The 15,311-nt window shown below is 33.5% G+C and overlaps 1 pseudogene; it reads left to right on the forward strand.

Annotated features, from left to right (window-relative positions):
* LOC149542901 (DEAD-box ATP-dependent RNA helicase 15-like) overlaps positions 1–11,368 on the forward strand; it is a 67,329-nt pseudogene extending 55,961 nt beyond the window's left edge.
* Positions 11,369–15,311: the final 3,943 nt, after the last annotated feature.

Below are 15,311 nucleotides of genomic sequence, written 5' to 3' on the forward strand. Positions count from 1 at the left end.
TAGAGGAAGTGAATTGGAAGGATAAGCATAATATCCTTATTGATCTGCAAAGATACATTCAATTAGGAAGAATCAAGTATATAAACCATAATTGAGATCAGTAATCAACAATTTAGTTGTATCAAGAATTAGGTCATATCATTGTTACTTTCTAACTATTGTAACAGTGATCTAAATCTCTTAAGTGAGTTTCCTTAATAGCTATTTGTAAATCCTCTAACAAGGTGGCATTTCTAGATTGAATTGTCTAAAGACCTCTAACAAGGCCACTCCTAACGAGGTGATTAAATCATCTAATCAGGTCAAACCTAACAGTGTGTTTTGTAACCTTTAATAGGGTTGGCTCCTAATAGGGCTCATTTCAAAAGAGTGAAAATTAGTAACTAGATGCAAATGGTGATTTTTCCCAAATTGGGTTTCATGTTAAATCTTGGTGTCAATTGTGTTCATGATATTTCATTTACATGTATGCAACTAATCTAAGATTAATCACATATAATATCTTAAATATTTTCATGTTAAGTAGTTGCTGATTTATTTTAGTGTTTATTGAGTTACAACATTTGCTAGTGTAAGCCAAGTGCATGTGTATTTTTCAAGTTACAATAGTGTTGGTACCAAATATAGACCCAACATTTAAAATTTTAGTGTAGAGTTTTGAACCTCTTTGAATTGAGGTTCAAAGTAGTTCAAAGTAGTTCAATGGTTTTGATAGCTCAATAGTTCTACAAGTTCTTTTTGTATTTAAAGCAAAATCAGTGGTTTGATGTGACACAACTAATGTGTAAGAGGATGGTGCCTAGAATGTGCAAGACTATGATAGGAACCTCATGTTCAATGATTCATATTTTGGTCTAGATACTTATTACTCTAGGTTAGTTGCTCAATTCAAAAGTTTAGAATAGAGATTCAATTTTCAAAATTTGGAGTCCAAAGTTTGAAATTCAGATTTATTAATTAAAAAGTTCAGAATCAGGGGATCAAGTCCTATAGATTTTTGTTCCAATTTTAGAGGCACAAATGGTTAGTTAGAAGTTTGGGTTCACAATTCAAATTGCATAAGAACTCATGATTTGATTTAAAATTAAGCTTAAGAGATCAAGATGCATGTTTCACTCTCAACTGGTCAAAATTCACCATTCAAGTTGTACTAAGAGAGCAAGGCTGAATGAATTTGACTCTATCACTAACACCTCACATGATGGGAGTTAGAGGAATGTGGTAAAAGGTAGAAATGATTTGGTTCATCCCAATTAGTTTAGATGTTGGCAAATTATCAAGCTAAAGAAAGCTATATAAAGGAGTCATTAACTAGTAGCAGTAACATGATCATGGTTTATTAAAAGAGAGATTAAGAGATATATATCCTTATATAACCTAAAATGACTTGAGTGCATGGAATGATTCAAAAGAAACATGGTACGAGTTCCTCATGATGTGAAAAAATCATTATGGCTGAGCAAGCTTCATGGAAACATGAACTTCCTATAGTAAAGACTGCTCATTGAAAAGTAACTTTTTCATTGTGAGGAATGAGAACACTATTAGACACACACTATGTCATTGTTGGATATGTTCACCAATTGCTTGACAAGATACATCAAGCTGTGGTGCCTTAGCCTTTTCCATTTCTCAATGAAATCAACTTGGGTCCGAATATCTCTAATGTAGAAGGTTATAAATATAAGATGCTCACCCACATTTCCATCAAGTTGTTTGATGTCACACTTAAGGCATATCACAAATCCATTCCTTAATAAACCTGATGCTAGTTCAGAGACCTCAATCCCAATATAGTGCATGCTGGTCGATTGATTTGACTCCCAAAATAGAAAGTCATATATTCCTTTGCTTCAAAATCAAGGCATGACTACATCCACAAGAAATGGTTGAAAGAGACTTTCAGCAAGATACAAGACTTCACATTTTCTTATGGTCAACAAATCCATCTCTTGCATAGAAAATTGCATGCCACCTAGAGTGCAATTAGCATAAGTGCCTATGCACTAAATCATCAAAGATTTCCATGGGTATGAGATCTAGTTTAGAAGCAAAGTGTATACAAACCATTTGACTAAATGTGTAATTGACAACTCAATGATATATCATGGAAAAGGCTATTTCAAATTTTGAATCTGTGAACTCGTGCTTGAGTGAATAACAAGTGTCACCAAGTTTTGAAATGGTTCTATAGGATGTCACATCACATAATCTTTTCCCCCACCTCACACTAGTCGAGTGTGTAAAAAGATAATTAGGTGGCCTTTCATTATTGAAAGTTATTGATGTGGAAAGCTCTACAAGTTCTAGTCAGATCCCATCACCAATCACATGTGTTTGGCATGATCCTATAGCAAGCTTGAGAGATTCATTAAATGCTCATTCCCAATACCAAGGTAGGAAACATACAATATAAAGGCAATGGAAGTTTGAATTTGGATCTCATATGAAGGTGTGTCTAATAGAGTCGACTTCTAAAGTCAAACATCAAAGAATTTTCCTATTTATGAAATAAGACAGAGAAGCCCAATCTTTATGTGGTAGTGGCAATGAATACCCAATTTGAGGGAACATATCGAGGAATCCTCAAACACATTTGGAAATTAATAAGACATAGAAAAGCCAAGCTCACCCATAGTGGGGAGTGTATAGAACCCAATTTTGGAATGTTTCAACTCGAATTCAAACATTCAGTAATTGAAAAAGTCAGGGCACCTTCCCATCACCTATGATTTTATCATTATGGAACCCAAAGGTGATATATAATATAACATTGACTACTTGATAGAATGTTGCATAGAAGAAAACTCTTAACCTCAAGTCTATGGAAAAGATTGAGAATTTACATGTCCTTTCTATTAAACACTAGGGATTGTATCGACAAAAGAGGAATCTCAAATTCCATAAGAAGGTAAGAGTGATGCTTAATGAAGAGTCAATTATCAATATTCACCAAAGGAGATTTAAGGATATCACCACAAAATTAGTGAGAGGCACAATTACAAAGATCATCACCAAATTCATGAATGTCAACCCCAACCAAAACCATATTCAACACACTTCCATGTGGCAGGACTAAAACATCTAGCACAATTGCCTAAGTTGATTATTCACTGAATCATGATTCCCACTTTTTCTTGACCTCATATTGTGATTAATCTTGACTAGTATGTTGTGGGTCTACATAATTGGGGATATGCTCAATCTACTTGGAAGGATTCATTTCTCAAGAGGTGAATTGGATACTTTATCAACAAAATCAATTGGCAAAGTGGGGCTATTGGTAAAGATTGACATGCCACCTATTCAAAAAGGCACAAACTTAGACTCAATAAATATCTTTAACTTTTTGAAACCTAATAAAGTGGTGAAAGGGGATAGTTGTGATGGGAAAAGAAAGAATTAGCTATGTAATTGAAATGTTACAAGAAATAGGTGTTAAATAAACCACAAACAAGACAAGCAGGGTTCCACTTTTCACTAGAGAAAGGAAAGACTGTGCGCTATAGTAGGGGGAAGGAGTTTTCAAGCTTTTCAATTCTTCTTCTTTGCTGAGAAAAGAGCAGACTTGGGGACTATAGAAGAGTAGATCTTTTATTTTTCTAAACATTGTGTTAGTAAAAATGGGAGTTTTGATTTTTAAATGTAATATAAAGGAGGAAATTTGTTTTATTCTAGATGGTGATTCTGATGCAACATGTATTGAGGTTTGTGTAATTTTATGCATGTTAGAAAAGGGAGATTTGGGAGAAAATTACATACCAAAACTTCAAGTTTAGGCAGCTTTCTTTCCAGTGATTGTTATCTTTGTGTAACTTTTAGTTTTCTCTAAACACTTTTAGTGTCACTATTTCCTAAATATATTTGATTTTAAGATGCCTTTAAAGTTCTAATTATTTTCTTTCTTAGGAATTTCATTCACTTTGTAATGCAGCATTTGGGTAGATGAACTGTGTGTCATTTACTGTTCATTTCCTTTTAGTTACTTAGTCTTTCCGCATCTATGTTGTGTTTACAGATAGATGTTTGTATACCTTTTTGTGCTTTCTAGTTAAAAGCATTCATATTTACATTTCTGCAATTCATTGCATATCCTACATGGGGAGCTGTACTCGATAAAATTTAGAGGAAGGTTATCAATACAATGATAACCTATCCAATTGTTTGATTAAAGATGATGTAATTATCATGGTGCTCATTGATTGACTACTAAGTACTTATAATTTTTTTTTGAAATAGTCTCTTTAATAACTTCATGTAAATGTTATGTAGGTAATTTACTTGCACTATGCCTCTAAAGTTGGAGCATAATCATGGCTATCTTAAACTATTCCAAAATTAGCCCAATTGTGAATGTCCTAACTAAGATATCACTTTATTTTGTTTGATTCTATTAGCACAACATGAATGCATTGCCAAGGCCATCCTAGGAATGGTTGTGATTTGCTAGGCTAAGTCTGGAATGCGAAAGACCACAGTTTTTGTTCTTTCCACATTGCAATAGATTGAACCTGTTCCTGGGCAAGTTGCAACTCTTGTCTTTTTTCATACTTGAGAATTGACATATCAGGTATTTTAATTTATGGAATAATACAGTGGAATTTTTTCTTTGATAATTGGGCTTTTTTGGTTACTTTATACTTAGTTATTGTCATTGCTAATGGTTTCTTACCAGTTCTATTTTATATTGTAGATATGCCATGTGTTACCATATCTTATTGTTGATGTACAAGTTATCATCGAAGTGCCATTTTGCAATTTAGAGTTAAAGTTGAAGCCCAATTTTACTTCAAGTTCAAGTTCAACTTCACCCTTCAATTTTCATTTTGACAAGGTGTCCTCCCCGTCAACCTAGGTCCACTTTTGGAAGTTGAAGTTGAAATCAAAGTTGATTCAAACTTCAACTTCGATATTTTTCTAACATGTGCTTGTTTCCTTGTAGAAGGTGCATAGTGAGATTATAAATTCATCTTTATGAGCCAAAGGAATGGGTCCCACCCTATTGTGATGTTGAAGATGCAAAAAGCAATATTTGTGGCAATTACAAGAAATTGTGCTAAGTACCATTACTTTATGGAAAAGGGTGGTGCACGGATTTTGTGACATCATGAAAGGTTGAGTTGCATTCAGATGTGATGGGTATTAACTGCAAATAAGCCTTGCAAGTCTTGTTAGGGTATAGATGGCATGCTTGTAATTACCCCTTTCTACCCACTCAAATCTGTCCTTGGATTTTTAAGAAATCATCCTCTATAATAATCTTATGTCTTGTATGAGTGCTCATTTCATCATTTTGAGCTCTCAATGTTGACTGGTAAGCAAGGAAAGTGGATGTCTAGACTCTACCAAAAACTATAAGTGCATTATCTCTCACTCTATCATTCCTATGCCTAGTTTTCCCTTTGAAGTGTTTTGGTTTAATTCTATAAATTTGTAATTTCAAGTTGAACCATATGCTTTTTCGCTCCAAAATGACTAAGCTTGAAAACCCTTTCCTATTGAGTTTCCTTCCTCAAAATTGAGATACTTTCATGGTAAATAAAAACCTAGGGGATGTAATTGAGTGGGCGAGGGATGTTCAGTCTAGTCCCATACATCAAAAATTAGCTATTAGTGGTTTGTTGGAAGTTGATGCCTTCCCACCAGTGATTGAATGCCCAAAACTAGTTGTGGAGTGTGCAAATCACTACAACCCCAACACCAGATGCATAAAGAAAGCTTCAAGGGAGGTGTTAATAAGAATATGCAGGACAAGTGTTAGCATAGCCCTGAGAATCCCTCATAAGGAACCCTATGAAACATGGACCTTTGAGGAATCTAAGCATTTATATCATGACAAAAAGAAGAATTATAAAAACATCATAGCTCAAACTTGGCTTTTGAGACTAGCTGAAGGGGGTTCTAGATTGCCTAAGCCATTAACAATTGAGCATTTAATTAAAAAAATAGTAGATATTGTGTTACTTTTGAATAGGATCAAAGCTAATGATCATGCCTTTCATTGGGAAAGTTGGATGTATCTATTCATTCTAAAGATCATTGGAGGTGAAAATTTTATTGACTAAGTAGATTTAATAGCTGAGAATTTTCATAGAAGCCTCATAGCAATAGGTAGTTTCAGCCCATTCTTTCTCTATTCCTTCCCAGTCTATATTTTTTAGTAGCATCCAAAGAATGGGAGGGACTTTCGCATATGCCCTGGATAGAAGAGAGGACTATCTACCAATACTACAAAGACCTTCATGTAACTAAATCTTGCAAGGAGTTCAGAAGGGTTAATGATGTTTTTCTTGGGAGGTAAGTTTTTGAGCTCCAAGGTCATGAAAATCATAGGTTATCAGAGGAATCCATGCACACTATTAAAATTTATGGTTTCTTTTATATCCAAATCCCTAAATTTACATATCTCGGGATTGGGATTTTTCTGGTGAACCATTTAAATTGCCATGTTTCTATTTAGATAGTATTGTTTTATTAGAGATATGTAGGTAGCTCATTTCCTTATTTGACTCCTCTGAAAGTACAAAGAAGTCAGTCTCATCCTTGTTCCCTATTGAAATTGGTCACTATAGGTGTTCAAATTACAAACAAGCTAAGTTAGCACAACTTGCATTGTCATGTTTATGTCTCAAACCCTATACTACTAGAAAAGAATTTGATTATGCAGGGTTTGATAAAGATAATTTTGGGCATGCATCTTCATTAACCCATGTTCCTCATCTAGAAGATTACTAGGCAAATTGTCTCGATGAGTTTGAAGTTGGGAAGAGATTATGGTCTAGATTGACAATCAATCAGATCAACATGTTTAAGGTAAATCTCAATACTCATGTGATAAAAGAAGATGAAGTTGAGGAGGTGATCGACCCATTCTATGTTGAAAAAGTTGAATGTATACCATCCTTGAGCTCGACTAGACTAAGAGGGAAGAAGATGACCTAATGTCCTATATTTTAGAAGTGTTGAGAATAACATAGAAGTGGTTAAAATCAAAGAATGTTGAATCAAACACTCTTGAAGTCCCAGAAAAATACTCAAAAGCTAAGCACAAGGAAACACAACGCATACCTAAGGCCATCTTTAACCTTGATATTGTTGACTCTATTGCAGGTTCTCCTAAAGCTGAAGCTAAAGTTGAAGTTGAAGTAACCCCAAAGCCACTTCAACTTCAAGTTCAAGAAGAGGTGCCAAAATTTAGAAGGGTAATTTGTTCCAACATTAAAAAGGAAACATCAAACAAAGGGAAGGGGAGAGTCACAATAAACCTAGATCCCACCGAAGAAAAGACAAGTTTGAAGCAGTCTCCATTTCCCTCATTGCTGATAATACCCCAGATCCTTAGAAGTCCCCTAATAATACTAGTTCTCAATCTGATACCTTGGCCATAACAAAAATTTCTCCTTTGGCAGATAAAGAACCTACTACCCCCAAATGGTTGGAAACTTCTATTGAGAAGAAAAGGAGTCTAGTACCAATATCCATGCCTATTAATGACCTGGTCAGCAAATGCTTGGGAAAGCCTTCAAAAACTAAAAGGGCCAAGATAGAATCTAGGTTGAACTTTGATAAAAACTTGGGACACTCAAATAAAAAACTCTCTCCTTAGGACTATCAAATAAAAAGAGTTGACCTTGGAAAGGGGAATTGTGCGGTTGACATGAAGATTTTTGAAGCTTCAAATAAGAAGATAGCGGATAGAGTTTGGAAGGACTCTTAGGACAAGCAAGAAATGAAAGAGGCAATAAAAAACATGGCTCAATATATCAATGCCATCATGCATTCAAAACCCAAACCAATGAATGAGATGTTAGCATTGGTGGATGTGTCCTCTTCAGCCAATCAACAATTTCTTGACAATCTACAAAAGTGAAAAGCTGTTGCAAAAAAATTGAAGAGTGGTTGTGATACATCCTAAAGAAAATTGAGGAATAGGTTAGACTTCTGGACAAGGCCTTGAAAGAAACTACTGTCATTATTAAAAAGGTGGAGTCCATCAATCAAATTTTTGAAAAAGAGAGCAATAACTAGGTGAAGGTAGTGCTTTGGATCAAAGAAATTTAGGTATTTGGTTTACAAAATTTTCAAGAAGAATGCCCTGTCACTAGCCTTGATGAGAAAACCTTGTATGTGATAAAAAATTGCATCGAATGGAGAAATGAGATGTTAATCCAGTAATCAATGAAATCAAAGAAATCTTGGATAGCCTCAGGCTCATGGATGAAATCATTTAAAGTGATCTGAAATGGTTCAGTAAGCATTGTGCAATAAAAGAGAGTGACTCCATTGCCCCTATGAAAGAATTGATAAGTGAAATTCAAAGAAAATTCTATGAGGTTCGAGACAAAATGGCACCATGCAGGGAGGATTTCTCAAACATTTCTCATACTAAGTCTATGCTGATAATCAATCTGAAGCATTTGGAGATGCACGCAAAAAAGATGACAGAACTTAAGAGAGAAAAGGAAATATGGAAACAGAGGATGGCGTATGTCAACTTACCTCATCAATTCGTTATCTCTATGTTCTTAGCCACATATGAGACATGGAAAGCCGCAAGGATTGCAGCCAGTGCAGACAGTTCCTCCTGACATGGTGAATGATCAATGGGCAGCTATTTTTCTTTTTTCTATTTATTTCTTTCTTCATTTTAGTTGATATAGTTGTGTTAACTAAGAGACTATTTACTCCTGGCAGGATAGTTTTGGATAACTATCCAACCCTATGCCTATATATATGTAATAGATAATATTTGAAGGGGTCAATCTCTCTGTAGACAAGCAAAAATACTTTTTTTTTGATACTCTGTGCTTTTAGATTTTGAAATAGAATATTTCAAATTTACAACGATTGGAGTAAATTTCTATAATTTTATTCTATTGAATCTTCTTGGAGTGAATACTATTGTTTTCTTTGTGGTATATGTATTCTTGAGGGTGTGTGTTATGTTTGGAGTTTTTTTTTTTGATCGGTAAGAGGCCAAAGCCAAGAGTAATTATTACGTATTATTATTTTATTAAGCATAGGTAGATTTGAACCCAAGACTTCTTTGATAAGAGGCTCACAATTTACCATTGTGTTGTAGGCTCTTGCCTAAATAAAGATGTGTTATGTTTGGAGTTAAGTTGTAATTGTTGCATTCTCCTGGAATCATCTATTTTGGATCTTGAAAGTTGTGGGAGGTTAAATATCTATCATTTTAACATTATTCATTTATCTTAGCATTCAATCATGTACATGATATTAATCATTAAGATTAAATAGTTTTTCAGCATCAACATTTTTTGTATTTGTGAGATGATTATGAACTTTTGAGTATTTTTAGTAAAATACTCCTTGGAAAGATTTTCCCTCAATTGATGAAGAACGATTATCTTTTCATAAAGGTTAGTTGTACCTTAATTAATATTGAGTAAACCTTTAAAGTAGAGAATTCCTAATCAAGTCATAGGAATTCAATTTGTTAGTTTGCATTTTTCTCCCTTGTTCAAATTTGTCAAAGATTTTGGGAAAAAACTATTAACTAACACCATGAATTTAAGAGATTTATCACTTATTTAATACACTTGAAGGTGGATGTATATTCTATGGAGGGGTAAACATTGAAGTCCATAAAGCATTGCTAAAAAATGAGTGTCCACACATAGTGGTGGGTACTCCTAGAAGCATACTTGCTCCAGCAAGGGAAAAAGATTTGAGTCTCAAAAATGTTAGACATTTAATCCATGATGAGTGTGATAGAATATTGGAATCACTTGGTATGTTAGTAGATATCTTTTTAAATATATTCTAATTACATAGTTTGTTTAGTATGGTTTTTTATTTTTTTAATGTTGTAGACATGCAAAGAGATATCTAGGAGATTTTCAAGATGACCCCTCATGAAAAGCAAGTGATGATGTTCTCTACCACTCCAAGCAAGGAGATTTGGCCCATTTGCAAGAGATTCATGCAAGATGTAATGTCTTCTGTATAAGTTGACTTGTTTAATCCTACATTGTATATTACTTTAATGACTGGGGAAACTAGTTAGTTCATTTAAATTGGCTTTATTTAGGTGGAATACTAGCTATTCTTATTTCTATAGTATTGATCTTAAGATGTTTATTTAACCCTTGCAAAGATGATTCATGTTTTAGCCATAAGTTTGTAGCACACATTTGCAAAGGTGATTCATGTTTCCCTGAAGTTCTGTATTTCTTAGCTGAGCCCTTGTTTTCCTTTTCTTTCTCATCATTAGTCATTAATACTAGATTGTCATAGCTTAATTGTAATTCCAAAGTTGGGATTGCATGTTACCTAAATCCTTTTCTTTGCATTCACAAGAATGGAACTACCTTAGAGGTAGTGTAGAGATGCATTTTCTATGGTGGTCAACTTTCGTTCATTGTACATGGTGGAGACATGGGTTACATGTGGCCTCTATTACTAGTTTTGTAACAACAATACAAATAATTAATTCAATGATATAGAAAAGTTTTAAATTCAGAATTTAGGGATGGTATATTGGACCATGAAGCTACTAGTTGAACCTTTTCAGTACTTTTTGTTCAACATGTGCTCCTTGGATCAATGAGGGGATTGTTGTGGCACTGTTGGCTCTTGATGGTGATCACACCACCTAATGTTATACACATTTATTTCATTTACAACCTATGGAGATATACATTGACGATGAGGCAAAATTAACACTTCATGGTTTAGTTCAAGTATTGAATTTATTTGAGTTTAATAATGTTTGATAAAATAGTAAACCATTCCCTCTTTTGTTGTGTCTGGTATTTATGTCTTGAAATTCCTCCAACACTACATCAAACTGAGAAAGCTAGAGAAGAACCAAAAGTTGAATGATCTACTTGATGCGCTGGACTTTGATCAAGTTGTGATATTTGTTAATAGTGTTAATAGAGTTGTAGAGCTGAACAAGCTTATTATGGAGTGCAACTTTCCATCAATCTGCATTCATTCTAGAATGCCACAAGAAGAAAGGTATGTTTGATGTTGTTTTTCTTTTTGAATCTATCATGGTACTTAATATAACAATTCCCTTTTCTCTTTAATCTAGGATATACAATTAAATTTAATTTGTATAATAATGTCATCTCACATTGCTAGCTACTTCATTCATAAATAAATCTTTTTGTAGTTATCGTATACACATTATTTATGACAATATTTGGGATAAAAAGGATTGTGCTTTTTAAAATTCCTGATGGTTCATGAAAATTTCTCTTAAGCATTTGATTTAATTATGTTTAACAAATACTAATGTGTTTCTTGTGATAGTTTTAGAAATAAAATTTTAATATGTGATTTTTCATGTAGATTAACTCGGTACAGAGGTTTCAAGGAAGGTCATAAAGTAAAATGAAGAACATTGACTACTAGAGGCCAATGGTTCTATGACATTGGTATTGCATAAGAGTTGTGATATAGTTGGTGTTAAATTAGAAGTAGCTAGACCTCTTATCAATGATTCCTTGAGGTTCTCCAATGTCCTGGCCATGTCTGTCATTGAAGGTCATTCTCTTGGTGATTCACTGCTACAAAGAAAACCAACATTAATGAAAGAAATAAGACATTTTCTATCTTCCATGTTTTCATTCACATCTATCAATAGCCTTAGCATCAATAATATCTTCCACTCTCTTTAGAAAATTTGTCACCACCCAATTTTTCAAGTTCATATCTCCCACAAACATCTCATTGCTTTGCCTCTTCTTTGTAACCTCTCTAATACCAAGATTCCAAAACTATACATATCTCCATTCATAGAAACATTCTTGCCCAACCCATACTCTACAAAAAAAATCATTCATGAGAATCTATTAAGGAAAATGATAATGCCAATATAAAAGATACTCAAGAAAATAATTTCCTGGAGCAATATAGCCTATAGATCCTTTGAGTGTAAATGTTGTTGTACTTAGTGAATCTATGGGGTTTGTAGCAATTAAATGAGATATACCAAAATCATTCACAAGGGTTGTCATGTTGACATCCATGAGCACATTACTTAGTTTCAAATCATAGTGAACAAGTTGTAGAGGACAATCATAATGAAGATATTCCATGCCATGTGCTACATCTGTGTCAATGCTCAAACATTCACTCAATTCCAATTGACAAATGTTTTGATGATCTATTTTAGGGTACACATGCTTTTCTAAGCTTCCATTAGATGCATATTAAAGAACCAAACCTTTCAAGCTAGGGAAGTAAAATGAACTTATGATTCTGATGAGGTTATGGTGTTGAATCCTCCCCAACACTTTGCATTCTCTGGTAAAGCTCCTATCAACTTCTTTATTCTGCAAATTTAATGTCTTGGGGGCCACTTCTTGAGATTTAGGACCTAGTCATCTCAAATTTTAGTAAGTTCTTTGTTCATTCATTGGCATCATTTCAAAGTTTATCATAGTATCCTAGTTTCTCCAATAAGATGAAGTGTGGTAGTGTGGTAGTATATTTCTATTTTGACAAAGTATTTTCTCATTTTTTTTATTATTACAAGATTAATCTAAGTTAATATTGTATGTATAAAGAGTCGGTAATTTCCAATTGTACACTTAGAAAGTGTCCCCACTCCAAACACTTCTATCCAAGGGATTCCATTGAGTTTGGAATGCTTGGATGTTAGCTTGGAGCTCCCTATCCATAGAGTACAAAAGAGTTTGGAGTGTGTTTCAAGTACAAGAGCTCTCAACTGAGCCTTAGGAGTACTCATCTTGCTAGTAGACCATGCAATGGGAGGTTCCAAAGATGAGATGCAAGAGTGCAAATGTCCATAAGAAATTCCTCAATGATGCAATGTAAGATGGAAACTAAGCTAAAATGAGAATGCAAAATGTAGCTATTCTAATAAATATGCAAGTGTTACAAATCCCATTATTATGCTATGTGATCTAAAACTATTATAAAGAAAATACATTAACATGCAACTATGCTAAAATGCTATATGCTAAAAATGCCATGGATGAGAGAATGTAGACAAGAAATAGAAGTTCTCCACAAAGAGCTCTCAAGAATTCGAATGAAAAACCTACAGCATAACAATACTCAAGAGTGTGGATCCTTTGAGGGGGGGAGCTCTCTCCCTTTTAAAGTCATACAGATGGTAGAGATTGAGGTGAAGATGATGGATGATCAATGATGGAGTTTTAAAAGAGGAGTGATCCATGTGCATACACAAGTCAACAAATAGAATATAAGTTGACTTTTGATATGAGACAAAAGTCACAAAGCCTTTTCTTTTTAAGTGGGTTAGAAAAATGGAGTCTTTTATTTAATTAAAAGGGGACATGTTCTTTTAATCAAATAATGAACTTAGGATATCATAGTCAAACTATAGGTTATAATCAAATTAATTGATTATTAATAATTTGGTCTATGTAAATGATTAATTAAATTAGCCAAAATATTGAGACGGGGGCTAATAGTCTAGATAAGCATTTTTAGGTGATTACACCAATAAGGAATTTCTATGCCAATGATTTGTAGCTTTCAATCTCTTAGAATTTTCCTTGTGTGTTCCTATTGAATAGTCATTACATTTAGTAGCCACTCTAACTGCTTAAACTTTACATTTACATAAATGAATAGGGGAGTGGTGGAATAGTGATCCCATTGAAGTTGAAGCTAAAGAAAATGAAGTTGCAACAAATATTTTAGACACTTTCACTATAAATGGACAACTAGGAGACCTCTATTTATGCTCAACATCAAGTTTTCTTTTTGTTAGAAAAGGCTTTTTTTTGAATTGGGTATAGCTCAATAGATCAAAAATAGTTAATTCTAAACAAATTTTCCATTTCTAACTAAAAAAATCAACATAGTGAGCAATGAAATTTGATGTATATAGGAACAACAAGGTTCACTATACAATAGGGAAAAGCTATACTATACAGTCAATAATCACGTCTTTTTCAAGGTTGCATTACACAATCTCACAGTAGTATCAGTAGATGCCTCCTGCACAAAGCCATACACAATGAACACTCTCATGTTAACATCTAGTTGGACTACAAATTTATTTCTCATAACTAATCAAGCCAAAGCCAAATAATACATGGTACCCAAAGTGTACACTACTCAATCTGAATCAAATATTGACAACAACACAACAACTACCATTTTGAGCTACATGGGTTCAAATGCATCTACCAATCAAATCTTTCTAGACCTTCCAATTTATAATGATACTGCAATTGTGACCAACTTTACCAAATCCCTATGAAGCCTAGCTTCACAAGAGCATCTAGTGAATGTTCCCAAAACTATAAGTGACAATAGTATCTTAATAGTAGCAACTAATCTTCAAAAGTTATATTTAAGGGTCTCAACATTACAAATCATTCTTAGAGAAATATACATTTCAGAAGTTGGAGTATTATGATGTGATTGTGCAAGGCATATGCCCAACTCTACTATGAATAGGTCATGCTTTGTTTAGAATTCAGAAAAATATTACTTTAACCCACACTTGTTGGCTATTCATGACTACACATCAACTCTTGGAAATGTATTGGAAATTTGGTTTTCTCTAAAACATCCTATTTGAGTCCAACCACCTTCCATACTATACTTTTTTTACCACAGGTGGCATATATTCTCATTGGTATTCAAAAAAACTTGTTTGAAAAAATGTGTATCATTACTTGTTGTAGTATTTTCTTTGAGGTCTTTATGAACTTTAATTCATATAGACTCCTTTTTATTTTTTCTATCTTTTCTTTGACCTTAATTCTCTTAATATCAATTTCACTGTATATCTTTTTTCTTCCTCATAAAATTTAAGGCTATCTATTATTATTTCTTTGATTGTTTTGCTACTTTGCAATAGGATTGTTATTTATCTTTCCAATAATATCCTTATTGCTCTTTGAATTGAGGTCAAGACAATTATCTACTATGTTCAATGGTTGAGTTGAACTATTTATCATATATTTGAGAGAAGAAATCAAAACTCTTACATGTTCTTTAAGTTGATCTTTAGTATGTTTATTTTTCTTAATTTGTACTAGCAATTTAGTTGTTGAAACTTGGAAAATGTGAATATCCTCTTCATGTGAAGAAGGATTGAGATTCTATTTATGCTGAAACCTTGTTGTTATGGAAGATCTTCATGTGAAACCTTGATGCTAGATGAGGGCTCTCCATTAGATCAACTTCAAAACCGTTGAACATACATGCTATACAATGGAAATCGCTGCCAAACCTCTTCCAAAATTGCATTGGTCCAAGAAGATGATCTAAGAAAGAGTCCACAGGCAAGCATCTGTTGGGGGATTCACTTGCTCTATTTTTTTTGAAAC

This window comes from Cupressus sempervirens, chromosome 8 (assembly GCF_028749045.1).
Source record: "Cupressus sempervirens isolate cs-2001-9-10 chromosome 8, ASM2874904v1, whole genome shotgun sequence".
Classification (NCBI taxonomy): domain Eukaryota; kingdom Viridiplantae; phylum Streptophyta; class Pinopsida; order Cupressales; family Cupressaceae; genus Cupressus; species Cupressus sempervirens.